Below are 14,700 nucleotides of genomic sequence, written 5' to 3' on the forward strand. Positions count from 1 at the left end.
GGCAAAGAGTATGATTTGATTCGATGTGGAATTAAAATCGAAGTGTTCAGTATATTGCTGAAGCTTCCATTTTTACACATGGACACCACTTCATGCTGCGAGAACCCACTTTGGCGTAGTCTCAGGGCTTAATCGATGGCCGGTAAGCTGTCATCGAGACAAGGAGGTTCTCTGATAGTGGAAATATCACATTTGTACAATGAACCGCTACATATGTGATTTTTCCCTATCTTAATGTGGGTGTCAGGTTAGGATGCGGGTTTAAAAAATAGTGTTTGTAGAATTTAGGATTTTAACTATAAATATCAACTTTTTATACTTTGCCTTTAGTTATTTAGGGACAAAATTAGTAACAGTGAATTTAGTAATTCTATCAGAATCGGTGATTTTCATTCAAGTAGCATAAAAACCATTCTGATTTGTCAAAATTTCCATAGAGTCTCGATCAATCAATAGTGAAATGATATCGGACTAAATTCGTTGATCTGTTGAACTAACGGTTGTCGGATTATGATTGTATCGACCATTGTTGCGAATCGAGGATCTACTGGAATTCTGACGATCAAATGGTCGTCTCTTTTTCAATTCACGACTTGTTATTTTTTTTGTGTTTTTTTTTTAAAAGAAGCCAGACAGGTTTTAAAAGAAACGTTTTTTTTTGGTTAATAATTAAAATGTCGGGGATTTGAGATAAGAGTAGCTTTCGGATAGGTTGCTTTAAATCTTGTATTCAATTCAAGTTAGGTAGTTATCCGCAAATGAATATTTGGACTTATCTGAATAATTGAACATTTTGGACTTATGAATAACACACAACTGTGCATTTATTCTAGAGTCAGATCCATACAGCGTCAGTGTTTATTTGGTCGAAGTGTACTAATTCATTGGCAGATCTGGTTCTAGTTGTAATGTACGACAAGACTACTGACGGACGTGACAGGACGAGGGCCCAGTTTAGAGGTTTCGACATCAACGATGTGCGGCTGGATCACCCCCCAAAAAAAAAAAAAAAAAAAAAAAATGACTTGTTTTAACCATATCGTTTTATTTGAGCATCATTTTAGTTTCATTTGACCTAATGTCACCCTCTCTCAGTGGTGAGATAGGGTAAATTTTCAAACTATTGGCATTTAAGGTAGTGTTCATCAAAATCCACCATATTTTGGGAAAATGTTAGTAAACTATCTAAGAACAAATCTGCGTTGAAAATTTTTCGATGTTATTTAAATTGTTTTTGTTTTTAGGACATTACGAGAGGTGTATCGTTTTTTTACCCATAGACACCCCCACTGACGGTACATTTAACATGAATCTGGTGAGCTTTATCAATAATATATCGCTCGAAAATGATTAGAAAAGTAAGTTGTATCACGACGGAATAGCAAAAAAAAAAAGAATTTTGAAGAAAGAATATTTTTTTCAAGAATATCATTTAACTTTAATACATACAACGTAAACAAATTTCAAGCATATTTCAGCATATTTTTTTAACCTGAATGGTTTAAGTCTTATCAATGATAAAATAGAAAAAAATAGTCATAATAGATCGCACAAACTCACCTAGGATGTAGGTTGCCGCGTACTGTCAAGGTCGGTTGGTCCAGTCAATTATCGGTCAATAAAAGTCCGCTCGCAATTATATAAGTACTGAATTCGCAAATCGCTAATAAATAACTCGTCATCTTCGTCATCCACGATGACTTTGGTGGCCTTTTATTTTGATCGCATAATTCGACGGCAGAAAAAAAGACTCATCTTCGTAATCCTCGGGCAGAAACTTGGAAGAGTTGGTTGGCCTGCTGTCCCATATGCGAAGAGAGTCGTAAAAATGTAATCACCTGTTGAGGTCGCTAAATGCTCGTTGTTCATTGAGCATGGGTAAAGGATGTTGGGTGACATCCCTTCCGATCAGATGGAGGTAATTGTGAGGTGTGGAGTAGAGTTGAGTATACTGTACTACTAAGCACTGTAGGTTCTTGCATGCATTTTTTGAGTGAAAATACGCTTCATAATTTAATCATTTAATAAATTAAATGATTTTTTTTATCTGGTCGAAAACACATTTATTTTAAGTTCTTTCATTAATTTGTTTTAAGATTTAATTTCTTCCAGGTTTTCATGTTAAACTAAGAAATTTGCATCCCAAATTTAACAAAATGTTCAGAAGGCGCTCTCGCAGTGAATATCACCCTACCCCTTTTATCACCACCGCTCAAAACCGGCTTTTTTCCTTTACCTCCCAAGCACGTGTCTTTGGCTCTCTCACTCTCTCAATTTGCGCAAGACGATGCAATAATCGCGAGCGAAGCTGTAAGCTTCGCGCTCTCACGCATGACTCGCGCGCGATCGTCGTCGCCAGCTTTGATAACTTTCGCTCTCCGAAGATGAGATAACAAACAAGCTCAATGTCGCGCTGTTGCGATCGCGTCTTCGCCGGTTGAGAGTGAGAGTGTTGATGTTTTGTTCTGTTTTTTTTGTTGTATCCTCGTGAATCGTGACTAGCCGCTTTCTGAGAGGGAGAGAGGTTTGTCAATTATTGTTGGATTGTTCACTTTTAACTAGTGAATGGGTGAATTAAAATAATAGTTTTTATGAACTTTTTTAATTTTTCTTTTGATTTCAAAATTAAATCCGTATTTTAAGCTTCTAAGATTAGTTATTTTCTTTAGTAGTTTCCTTTCAAAATGATAAACCATCCATTGAATTCATTAAAAGTGCTCAAGTTACAAATTAAGCAAGATTAAGACCTCGTTCATAATAAAAGTCTAAATAGTATAAACATTTTAAACAAAATTTGCTCATCAAATCCACATGGCAGAAAACTAAGAAAGAGAGAGCCACTCCAAGCTCTGACCGATACTGAGCAGGTCGAGGATCAAGACTGAAGATGCTGCTCGCCGGCTCACCTACGACCACTTCGACTGGACCTTAAAATCTGGTTGAGCTTCAAGTGGGGGAGAATGAAGATCGGCCGTGTTTGGGTGTGCGCTCGCCCGCGGTCGTTGGGTTCGTCTGCGCTAGTAGACGCCGAGTGGGAAAAAGGTATTTAAGTTATGTCAGCCCGTGGAAGCCTTTCAGTTGTCACACGGACACGGTCGATCAATTTTTTTTCTGCGAACCGTCTTCTTTTCGGTGGACCCCGAAAAAACTGTTGACAGTCAACAGACTTTTGCTGAAACGGAAGGAACCGCTGGTGAAACGTGAAACGGTGCCGTTTCCTAACCGAACTGCGCGTTGAAATTCGCGGATTGACCTTGAGGAGTGTTGTGTTGTGTGCAGATCAGTGACATTCAGGTGGACGTTTGGACGGTTACAATTTGACAAATGGACTGTGAAAATTAATGGTGAAAAGTGGAAAATCAATCGGGTGCGTTTGAACAAAGATCGAGCGATTTTTGCGGCTGTTTTGAGGATTGAAGCGTGAATTGTAAGTAAATATAAGTTTTTTTTAATGAAGCATTTTTAAGTTGGATTTAGACAGTTTTGTATTGATTCAATTTGTTATTCCTTATGTGGTGTGCGGGATTGTTTTTTTTTCAAGACTTTTCATATGTGTAGTATAAAAATTTGGGGCTATTGATTTTTTGAGACATTTTTTTTGTATTAATTTAAATCCCACTGCAAATTTTATGCAAAGTTGTTGCCTTCCTTTATTTATTTTTGAGCCAGTTAGTTTTACATTTACTTTTAAAATAACTCTCGGCCCACAGATATAATACATTTTGAATCGAAAATTTGAAAACAAATGCTGATAAGACAACTGTTAGCATGTGAAATATTTTTTTTGCAATTCCTTCGTGAAACTACTCCAAAAATAACAGAATCGAATAGCAACACTTTTCAAAATAAATGCTGAAAAGTAACACTTTTCATTTTTTTTTGATTTAAACGATTTATTGACAAAATACATGAAAATTTGACTTAAAATTTCACTCAGTGTGTGTTTTTTTGGAATTGCAAAAAATGTTGTATGGAACTCGTTGCAAAATTTGATTTTTTCAGCACTCTTCGTATTTATCCAACTCGGTGAACCTCGTTGGATAAATGTACGACTCGTGCTGAAAAAATCCTCTTTTTGCAACTTGTTGCATAAACTACTATTTAAATTCTGTTTAATGCTGTTAAAAAAATAAATAATCTTAAATTAAAAAAAAAATTAAAGTTCTTATCCTTCGGCTCTGGTCGAGAACAAATTATAACAAAATTTATGGACAAATATTTCCAAAATTTGCAATCGTCAAAAAGCTTGAAAATGTTTGTACATATTTTAAGCTCATTTTAGTTACGAGCAAAACACATTTCAACAGAAATTCAAATTTTTCGTTAGCTTCAGCCCCTTCGCAGCGATTTACACATTCTTGTAGGTTTCTTATCCTCTTTTCAGAATAGTCCAAAATATTTGCCAAAATATATTTTTATGCAGAGCTTGCATTCAGGCTCATATGCTATTTTTCCACTGAAAATTTGGTAACTTTTGCAAAGATGAGAAGATTTCTTGCAAGATTGTTTTCCGAAACTTTTCGAACATTGTTCACCGTATCCTAAATCACTATTTCTAATGAGCGTAGCCATAATTTTCTGCCATTTGGAGCAAATCAGCGAAAAAATGCACTTAGTTGATATATTTTAGTCCCATGGCAAAATCTTGTCGGATTTGTAAACAATATATTTAAACATTGGAACAAGTTTATTCGGTATAATTGTGAGTACCCGTTTATATTTGACCAAGTTTCATCTCTTTTGAAGGCAAATGTATCCTTAATGTTTAGTTAAAAATTGTGTTTTTTATTTTTAGAATTTGACTAAATTATTTCAAATTCATAGCCTGAGACTTTTTAGGTGGTTGGTGCCTTCCTCACATTCATAAAGTCACATTCAGTCAAAATAGCAACATTCCCCCTTAACATGTTTAACAAAACAACTTTATTACTAATTTCTTTTGATTGGGTTTTCAGACCTTCAATCTTTCTGGCTCATTGGCATGGTCTGATAAAAAACCTTTTCAACGATAGTTCGCATGGAAGATTCGCACAATAACTATTTCTATCAATATATCTGAGATCCGGCCTCAAAAAACTGTTTAAATATTATTTAAGTGCTAATAACTTTTGAAAGGATTGTATGAGTTTTGATGTGTTAGGCCCATTTGAAAGGTCTTTCGACGAAACGCATGGTGGACCCGGACATCGTTTTATTGAAATATCTGAGATCCGTACTCCAAAAAGTATATAGATAACACTTAAGTGTTAATAAAATTGGATAGGTTTGTCAGATCTACAATGTTTTGGGCTCGTTGGAAAGGTCTTTTCAATACCTTTCTAAAAATGTATAATTATTTGCTTATATTGGCAATTTGCGGCGAGAAATATTAAGCTAACCTAGGACAGAAAGAGGAGAGACAGAATTGAAGATCGCGACAACAGTTTTTTTTCAAACCTTTTGTCACATGGTGGATAGATCCAGACAGGGCGCTGGCAGTTATAAGGGGAAAGGAGGTGAAGAAGCTGAAGAACTAGCTTTTTAGGGGTCTTCCATTAACCGACACAGAAGGTGTCGGAGAATGTCCCACATAGTTGACACACGATAATTTCTTTTCGTGTTTCGTCATCTATGGGACGACCCCCAAAAATATTACACTTAGAATGAATGGCCCTTAGCTTCTTCACCTCCTTTCCCCTTATAACTGCCAGCGCCCTGTCTGGATCCACCATTTCCACCATGTGACAAAAGGTTTGAAAAAAACTGTTGTCGCGATCTTCAATTCTGTCTCTCCTCTTTCTGTCCTAGGTTAGCTTAATATTTCTCGCCGCAAATTGCCAATGTAAGCAAATAATTATAATTGACTTCCGGTGATCAAAACAATATTGTAAAGTAAAAATGTATAACAAGACGGGGTTTCTTACAAAAACCACCCTTTTCACAATCTTCTGAAATGTAGTCAAGATCGATTTTTTTTTTGCATAACTAAACTTGCCGATTTTAAATAGAGACTTATGGGATCCCAAGACATTTCGAATGAGACTAAAACGGTCAAAATCCGTTTTGTTAATATGGTGAAATTTGCCCGGAAAATGGTCAAATTTTCACTTTTCTGAAAATCTCCATATAAAATCTGGCTTCCGTGCTATCTTTCTATTATGACAGCTTGAAAACCCGCCTAACCTTACTAATCTACATACCTTGTCCGGAGATAATCGTTATCGAATAAATTCGTTTAGTTGTCGCCGAACTCCGCAACTGGCAACTTCAACATTTACACTTGGAACTTTATTTTATAACATGTCCAGCTCTGTAAAAGATATGTTTCTAGATCAATTGTCAAATCTGCGGCGCGAGCCAGTGGTTGCTCGCAATAGTCCTCTTTAAGTAGATTTGAGGAGAAAACAGTTCCAAGGGATAGACGTCGCAATTGCTACACTTATCTCGTCGTAACTCAATGCTGAAATGCGTTTGCTCAACACGTTCAATAAGAGCAGACGTGTGATAACGACAAATTTCACAATATCTTTACTCGTTTCGGATTTTCGGAAGAGTACGTTACAGCGCCACTGCCGGACTCTGTCATTCTGAAATTTTTATAAATCCGTTCAATGAGCAGGTGAGGATTTTATTGACTCGCCATAGCCCACCGAATACTAATTTAGACAGGAAGAACTGTCGGAATCGTACGTCATCGATGTTGGAATCGTACGTCATCTTAACATGACGATTCCGGAGATTTTTTTCCAGCCCATTCTGTGAAGATGTGTGGATTGTTCTGATAGTTCTGGCCGCTCTTGGGATCGTGCTTTTGTGGATGCCTAAAAAAAAATCTGATGGGATTGATAATTTGTATTTTGAACTCGGATTTTCTTGCACCCTTACACAAAGTTGCATGAAATTAAATTTTCAACAAGAATCTCACACTTGAGCAATTTTGGGCGAGACCTGCGCCACATGCTGCCAAAATCCTGAAGTGATGTTTTTCCCCATAGATTTTCGCGATTTTCCCCATATAAACTTCAACGATAAACAGCGACCATCAACTGATTTGGCTAAAAATCTGCACAGATACTTATTATTACCTAAAAAAGTCGACCCAAGGGGTATCTCTTGAGATTCTTCAAAATTTTCAATTTTTCTTGTCACCCTAGTGGACATGGACAATTTAGCCTTTTTAGATATTCAAAGAAGTGCTGAAATTTCTGCTAAGGAAATAGCTTTGTTTACAAATTTAGCAGTGCAAAGCATAGGCTGTTGACAATCAACGAACCTTTTGGGTTAACTATACCATTGTTCAAGTTCGGTGTTCGAAATCTTTTATCCAGAATGTTTTGAATCCGGAATATACTTGTATTGGTTGAAAAAAATAATCAAATTATTCGCTCTACAGCATTGCCTTGGCGTTTTCGATTGCGAGATTCCTACTTGAAACTAGGTGTCCGTAGGCTTAATTGTTGAGGCAGTTGCAAACCTCTGTTTACACCTAAGCTTCCATCCACCCCGCGATTCGAACTGACGACCTGTGGATTGCTAGTCCAACTGCCTAACAGCGACTCCACCGAGGTAGGATCCATGGAGACGACTCCTACACCTGGATTGAGCTAACGACTTAACCCTATAGGTTAGACCGGGGCCAACATTTACTTCCCCATCCGACGGAAGGCGTGGTCAGACAAATCTCGTCTCGAAAAATACCACCGGAACCGTCTGGGATTGAACCCAAGCCGACTGGTTGAGAGTTGGTCAACGTGGACAGTCTGAGGCCGGCAAGGGTAATGATATCGATCGGATGGACGATATGCGTTTTAGTGTTGCTATTCGAAGTGACCATCAAAATGTTATTTCCTGGATGGTTGAAAACGATAGGGGAACGTATCGTCATCAGCAAATGAATTTTCATTGTTATATCGGATACTTCTAACAATACTGATTGCGTTATTTGTTAGTGAGATTGACGATTGGCACAATCCAAGTACATTTATCAATTTGTCAGCACCAAACTAGGCTCGTATTATGCTCCCCGAGCAGACGGAAATAACCTGGCAATAACATTTTTTGATATTTGAAAATACTTGGACAATAACATTCTATGTTATTTATAACAAAATTTGTTATTCGTAGTTATGATTTTTTTGTTATTGGATTGTTATTGTAATAACAGACTAATAACATTTAACGTTATTCTTGGAACAAATCTTTGTTATTATTTTTTTGTTATTTTAACAACTAATCCGATCATCCCAATAACAGTTGGAGTTATTCTTCCATAACGGAAAATGTTATTCACAAGTTGTTCTGGCTTTCAATCAATATCAGACCGATAACATATTTTATTATGATAACATAAACTGTTATTGAACTCTTATGCAAAAAATGATTTTTCAAGAAGATTCCATAACACTTTCTGTTATTTTAACAGTATTTGTTATTGAAATGGCATGAATTTAGTTATTACCGTCTGTTCGGGATCCGCTAGGGTCAAATCGGTCAACTAAGCTAAGCTCAGCCAAACTTTTATTAGTATGACCTATATCTCATTCTTAACTCTCAGACGACAAGCACGGACGATTAACCTAATGATGCTGCTGTTCACTTGTAGCGATTAAGGCTAAATCACGCTTTGTTCCACGAAACCCGTCATCAGTAGCGTTACTGAATCATTCCGACCAGCCTTGGCTTCACCTTTCAAACCCGATGTTCTAAAACCACCACCCGTCGATTGCTGCGCAGAGAAATGATGAACTCTCACCTCCCAAGCACGCTGAATAGGTCCGAAACAGAGCACGTGGTATAGTACCACGCCAATTTCGAACCATAAAAAGCGCCTCGTTTTGATAAAATTACGCTCCGCGAGATGGCTTCTGCCTGTTGGCCAGGGGCCAATCATCGGCGCTGTTAGAAGCGCGCTGGAGGTCGTCGAAAAGCGGCCTACCTTCGATGTCCTAGCGACGGCCAACAACAACGGATTATTGTTATGCTGGAACATCATCAGACCATCAAAGGTAACAGCAGCATCGGATGGGGCAACAAAAGATGCTTTTTTTTGTAGTTTTGTATATACAAAACTTACTAGTTTCATCTGCTCACCTCGCAATGTTTGAAGAAGCGCGCGCGCGCGCTCTCGGTGGCAGATGACCAAGAACGTGTGAAAATGTCAAAGCTCACATCCCGAACGAGTTCGCGCAAGGTTTGAAAACGGGTTTTGCACAATCATCGGCTAATGGAAATCGATTAGTTTGAGCCAGGAAGGGTTCTACATCATGTGGTTAACAACGCTTCGCACAAGTGGGATTAACCAACGTGGTTTGTAAATTAAAACAAACAAGCAAATGCACTGCTTCACCAGGCAGCATGAAAGTCTTGCGAGGCATTAGTGTCACACGGAATCATCCACGTGTTTATGAGCTGTGTGCGGTGCTGATGAAGACTTACTGAACATGATTTACGCGCGAGAGATGTGAAGAGCGCTAGCGGCGAGGTGTGAACAATATAATCATCAAACGATTCAGGAGCATCATGCTCGTAAAGGTGCGTTTGAAGGTGTACTAGGTAGGGCGTTTGCATGTGATGTGTATTTTTTCTATGAAATATGTAGTAAGTAGTCTATTATCTCTCTACATCAAAATAATATGAAAAATTAAAAAAAAGATCAAGCATGTTTTTTGCGTATTCTCAACACATGGGGGCACTACTACCAAACACTAATTACTTATTGGGTAATTCTCTACCAACTCACACGAAATCGGGAAAAGTTGCCCCGACCTCTCTTCGATTTGCGTGATACTTTGCTCAACGGGGTTATTTTGGTTCCTGATCACGAATTTAAGGTCCGTTTTTTGATATCTCGTGACGGAGGGGCGATACGAACCCTTCCATTTTTGAACATGCGAAAAAAGAGGTGTTTTTAAATAATTTGCAGCCCGAAACGGTGATGAGATAGAAATTTGGTGTCAAAGGGACTTTTATGTAACATTGTACGCTCGATTTGATGGCGTACTCAGAATTCCTAAAAAACGTATTTTTCATCAAAAAAACACTAAAAAAGTTTTAAAAATTCTCCCATTTTCCGTTACTCGACTGTAAAAATTTTTGGAACATGTCATTTTATGGGAAATTTAGTGTACTTTTCAAATCTTCATCAGTGATGACAACCATCGCGGCGCTCATTTTTGGTTCGCGGCACATTTTTCGTTTGTGGTGCTTTTCAGTTACGGAATTCGACAAAATGGTGTTCGAAGCATTTGTAGAACTCATCAACAGCAACATTTCTTTAGAACATTGTATAGCTGTAAAATTCTTACGGAAAAAGTTACAAGAAGATTTCAGACCTCAGGACCAATGGTTCGCGATGCTTTTGTTTGCCTAACGCATTTTTGGTTGTAACTTTTTTTGTATTCATCAAAAATTAACACTATGTTCAGCAAAGTTGTAAGATTTGGTGTGTTCTACAAGTCCTTCATACACAACTTTGTCAAATTCCGTAACTGAAAAGCACTACAAACAAAAAATTTGCCGCGAACCAAAAATGAGCGTCGCGATGGTTGACATCTCTGATCTTCATTGATCTTGTTGCGGGCTCCTGGCAACGGTTTTGGACAAGGTGGACTGTCCTTCAACTTGAGCGGACTGTAAAAACTCAAGCTTCTTTTGGGAGTTCAATTCCGGGACGAAAACACAGTTTTTCACTAGCACTAAACTTGTATTTCCGATGATATTTACAGGATTACGATCTGTTCTCTACGCGATCCTTCGTGCGACTTGCTTTGGCGCGCACTTTCCGTTCGGTTTTCGTGTTCGTTGCGCGCGAACTCTCGTCGTCGCGCCGTTGTTGTTGTTCTGTCAAGTTGGCAGCGCCGTTCTGTCAGTGGCGCAGGGGTGGGGTTGCGCACACTGCTTCAAACTGCGAATTTCTTGGTGAAATCTTCGGCATCGGCCGAACATTCTCCCCCCGGGTTGAAGGCTCGGCTTCTAACATCAATCCCGCTAGAAGAGAATCGGCCGCTGGCCACGCTGGAATTCGTTGGTGGTTAAGGATCTCGGACCAGATGCGCATGCTTCGTCCCGAGCTTGCTGCCATCTGGTGGTGTTCTTCGGTTGGTCGAATGGTTGAGCGGGAGGCAGAGCTCAGCTGCAATCCCGGGTCCCAAACCAAACGGGACTGCTTCTCGTTGTTGGTGAAGATCACGGACTGCAGCAGCTTCTCCGCAAACTTTCTGGCTGCACGGACACGATCAGTCGATCGTGCGACGTTGGCGTTGTATAGCTGGCAGCTGTACGTCTCACTCTTGTGGCTTGGCTTTGTGGCTGCGTCCTCTTGGACGGCTGGTGATGTGCATACGGGCTGTGCATTGATCGGAAGCGAATGGTCCTCGTCGTTCACTTCGTCGGCTTCGGCTGGTTGCAGTGATCGAGCGTCCTCGTCCTTCACTGCCTGGTTCGTGGCGATATCGCGATCTTCGTCTACCAGTCCAGCTGTCCCCTGCCTTGGGTCATCGGACTTGGCGTCTTCTCGTTCTGCGTCGGCTGGTAGCAGTGAACCAAGTTCCACTGGCTGACACCAGCCAACGGCGAGGTCACCGCGTATCCGCTCTTCTGACCGCAGCGTAGGAGGTACGCCCGAATCGCCGGACATGTCGACGTCACCTCGAACTCTTGTCGAGGCTTCGTGTTGAACCACTTCAGGTTCGGCGGGACTGTCTGGCATGCTTTGGAAGGCTTTCAGGTTGGAGCTCGTCTCGTGACTCTGTCCGAGAGGTACTTCACTGGGTACAAAGCAGTCGGTACTCAAGTGGCAACCGTTGCACCGCGTGCACAACGGGTCGCCACGCTCTGTGGTTGCGTTGGATGGGCTCGAGAGGAGTTGAATTGGGGCACATACCTTAGCATCAGCTGCAGCTAGGTCGGTTCTCTCCGGAACATCGCAGTCACCGGTACACTCTCCTTCACCACGAGCGTCGTTCGTGAAAAGCGGAGTTGGGATGGCAACCTGCTGCGAGACTGCTAAAGGCTTGACTTGTTGCTGTTCAGTGGCTTGGACGGGCTTGGACAGCAGTGCGAGACTGAGGGCTAAAATCTTGTTGTTGACTCCTTGGAGTAGCCCCTCAATCGCCGCACACTCCATGTCGTGGGCGTCTCGTTCATCGGCAAAACTGTCGCAATCCTCAATTTCTCGCAGCACTCGATCTAACTCACCGTAGAATCGCTCGATGTTCTTCGCGAACACCCGGAACTCCGGCATGGATGGCAATTGCTGGTCTTCTTCGAGGGTGGAAAGTCGTTCTTGGAGTAGCAGGATCTTCAATTTCAGCTGGCGTCGCTTGTTGGCCAACCTCTTCGAGGACCTCGGATGTCCAGCGGGATTCATCTTTTCTGGTGTTTAGTTTTGGGATCTCTAGATTTCAATGTTCCGCCGTGATCGCGCTCGTGGCGACACAACAGCGGCAGCACATCAGCAAAACACTTTCTGCTCGGGTAGCGGCTTCCCAACCGGTATCCGAAACCTTCCTCGCTTGCTCTTGCAGCAGGCCAACTTCAGGACTTTTTATTCGGGGTGTCGCACTTGCTCTTAAGCGAAACACTTTTCTTCGGGATTCTTCGTCGCAGCCACCCTCCCGGAACTCTCCTGCTGACGCTTGCAGCAGGCCCTTTCCGTCGGTGCTGTGGCCTCGACGCGGCTGGATCTGGAATCGTCTCCGCTGACGCTTGCAGCCGGATACGTTCCACTGCTTCTTCTTCTACCGTGTGCAGCTGGAGCGACCGCCAAATTCGCAGCGGTACTGTGAACTGGAATGTTCCACGCTTGGGAACCAAACAAAATGGCGTCACTACGCTCACCGCACACACTCACAGGTTTTTACGCGAACATCTTTTCGCTTTTTTGCGGGCTCTTGCCGCCACTGTTTCCGCCGTTCTTCAGGCCACGGAGTCGCCTTCTTAAACTATCATTCCGGTCTCGGTTTAGCACTTTATCTGAGGCAAGATGGCAGCGCTTGCTTGCTCCTTGCCGAGTGAACGCACTTTGATTCTTCTGCCGGTAACCAACTTCCGGCTCACTTCGCTTCGCTTGACGCGTTTCGCTGATCTTCCCTCAGCGTCTTCCGATCCGTCGTTCTGCAAGACACAGACACGCGACACGTTTTCACGCGGAGCACTCGAGACGATCGCGAGATGGAAGATAAACTTTTCCTCATCCGGAGGCACGCGAGGTGTTTGAATTGATCGCGACTTCAAACTTCTTCTTCTGCGGAATCGAGATTTTCAAGATGGCGACCATCCGGTTGGTCCGCCGCCACTCTTCACTTTCACTCGCGAACTTTCGGGTCCTCTGTCCGGTTCGAATGGACCAAATGTTGCGGGCTCCTGGCAACGGTTTTGGACAAGGTGGACTGTCCTTCAACTTGAGCGGACTGTAAAAACTCAAGCTTCTTTTGGGAGTTCAATTCCGGGACGAAAACACAGTTTTTCACTAGCACTAAACTTGTATTTCCGATGATATTTACAGGATTACGATCTGTTCTCTACGCGATCCTTCGTGCGACTTGCTTTGGCGCGCACTTTCCGTTCGGTTTTCGTGTTCGTTGCGCGCGAACTCTCGTCGTCGCGCCGTTGTTGTTGTTCTGTCAAGTTGGCAGCGCCGTTCTGTCAGTGGCGCAGGGGTGGGGTTGCGCACACTGCTTCAAACTGCGAATTTCTTGGTGAAATCTTCGGCATCGGCCGAACAGATCTAGAAGGGTCATTTTTTCATTTAGAACAAAAAATTTCATTTTAAATTTTCGTGTTTTTTCTAACTTTGCAGGGTTATTTTTTAGAGTGTAACAATGTTGTACAAAGTTGTAGAGCAGACAATTACAAAAATTTTGATATATAGACATAAGGGGTTTGCTTATAGACATCACGAGTTATTGTGATTTTACGAAAAAAAAGTTTTGAAAAAGTTACTTTTTGCGTTTCTCTTTGTTTCGTCGTCCGTGTCTGTCGCGGGTGACCATGAACGGCCATGATCGATGACGACCAACTTTTTCAAAACTTTTTTTTCGTAAAATCGCGATAACTCGTGATGTTTATGATTTTTTTTTAATAATTCTCTGGAGGTTCATTTGCAAAAAAAGTTCATCCGTCAAAATAATAAACCAAAACTATCGACTACGGGAATCGAACCAGAGACCTTAACCTTGACGATAACTCAGCAATTTTCCACTTTTGCACTAAAAAAAAAAACAGATGGCAGCACGACGTAACGCCACGTCCCTATGACTTAACTGCCTCGGCCACTACAGCTTGGTGAATAAGCAGTGGTCAGATGTCGATGTATGACACTCGTTAGAGATTTATTGTTTCAATGAACGAATGAACTAATTTGTTTTGGTGGTGTGAGTTGGTAGCATTATTCTCTCGATTTTGCCGCTGAGCCCTCAATAAGTTTTGGGGGAACGATTCTCTCGGCTCGGAATTTTGGGTGTAGGAATACATAACTTTTTATTTGCACAACACACAAAAAAATGTTCACCAAAAATTCAGAGTGGAGAGAATCGTTCCCTCAAAATTAATTGAGGGCTCAGCGCCAAAACCGAAAGAATAATGCTACCAACCCACACCATCAAAACAAAAGTGTTCATTCGTTAATTGAGACCATAAATCTCCAACAAGTGTCATACATTGACTTCTGACCATTTCTAGGTCACCAAGCAGTAGTGGCCGAGGCAGTAAAGTCATTGGGTT

At 41.2% G+C, this 14,700-nt stretch overlaps 1 protein-coding gene across 3 annotated transcripts in view; it reads left to right on the top strand.

Moving 5' to 3' along the window:
* Positions 1-3,090: 3,090 nt before the first annotated feature.
* Positions 3,091-14,700, top strand: part of LOC6050002 (mucin-2) — a 58,199-nt gene continuing 46,589 nt past the window's right edge. For all 3 annotated transcript variants that reach the window (XM_038260245.1, XM_038260246.1, XM_038260247.1), the window contains exon 1: positions 3,091-3,427. The gene's annotated coding sequence lies outside the window, so the exon portion shown is untranslated. The remainder of the gene's footprint in view (positions 3,428-14,700) is intronic.

Source organism: Culex quinquefasciatus, chromosome 3 (genome assembly GCF_015732765.1).
Source record: "Culex quinquefasciatus strain JHB chromosome 3, VPISU_Cqui_1.0_pri_paternal, whole genome shotgun sequence".
Lineage (NCBI taxonomy): Eukaryota > Metazoa > Arthropoda > Insecta > Diptera > Culicidae > Culex > Culex quinquefasciatus.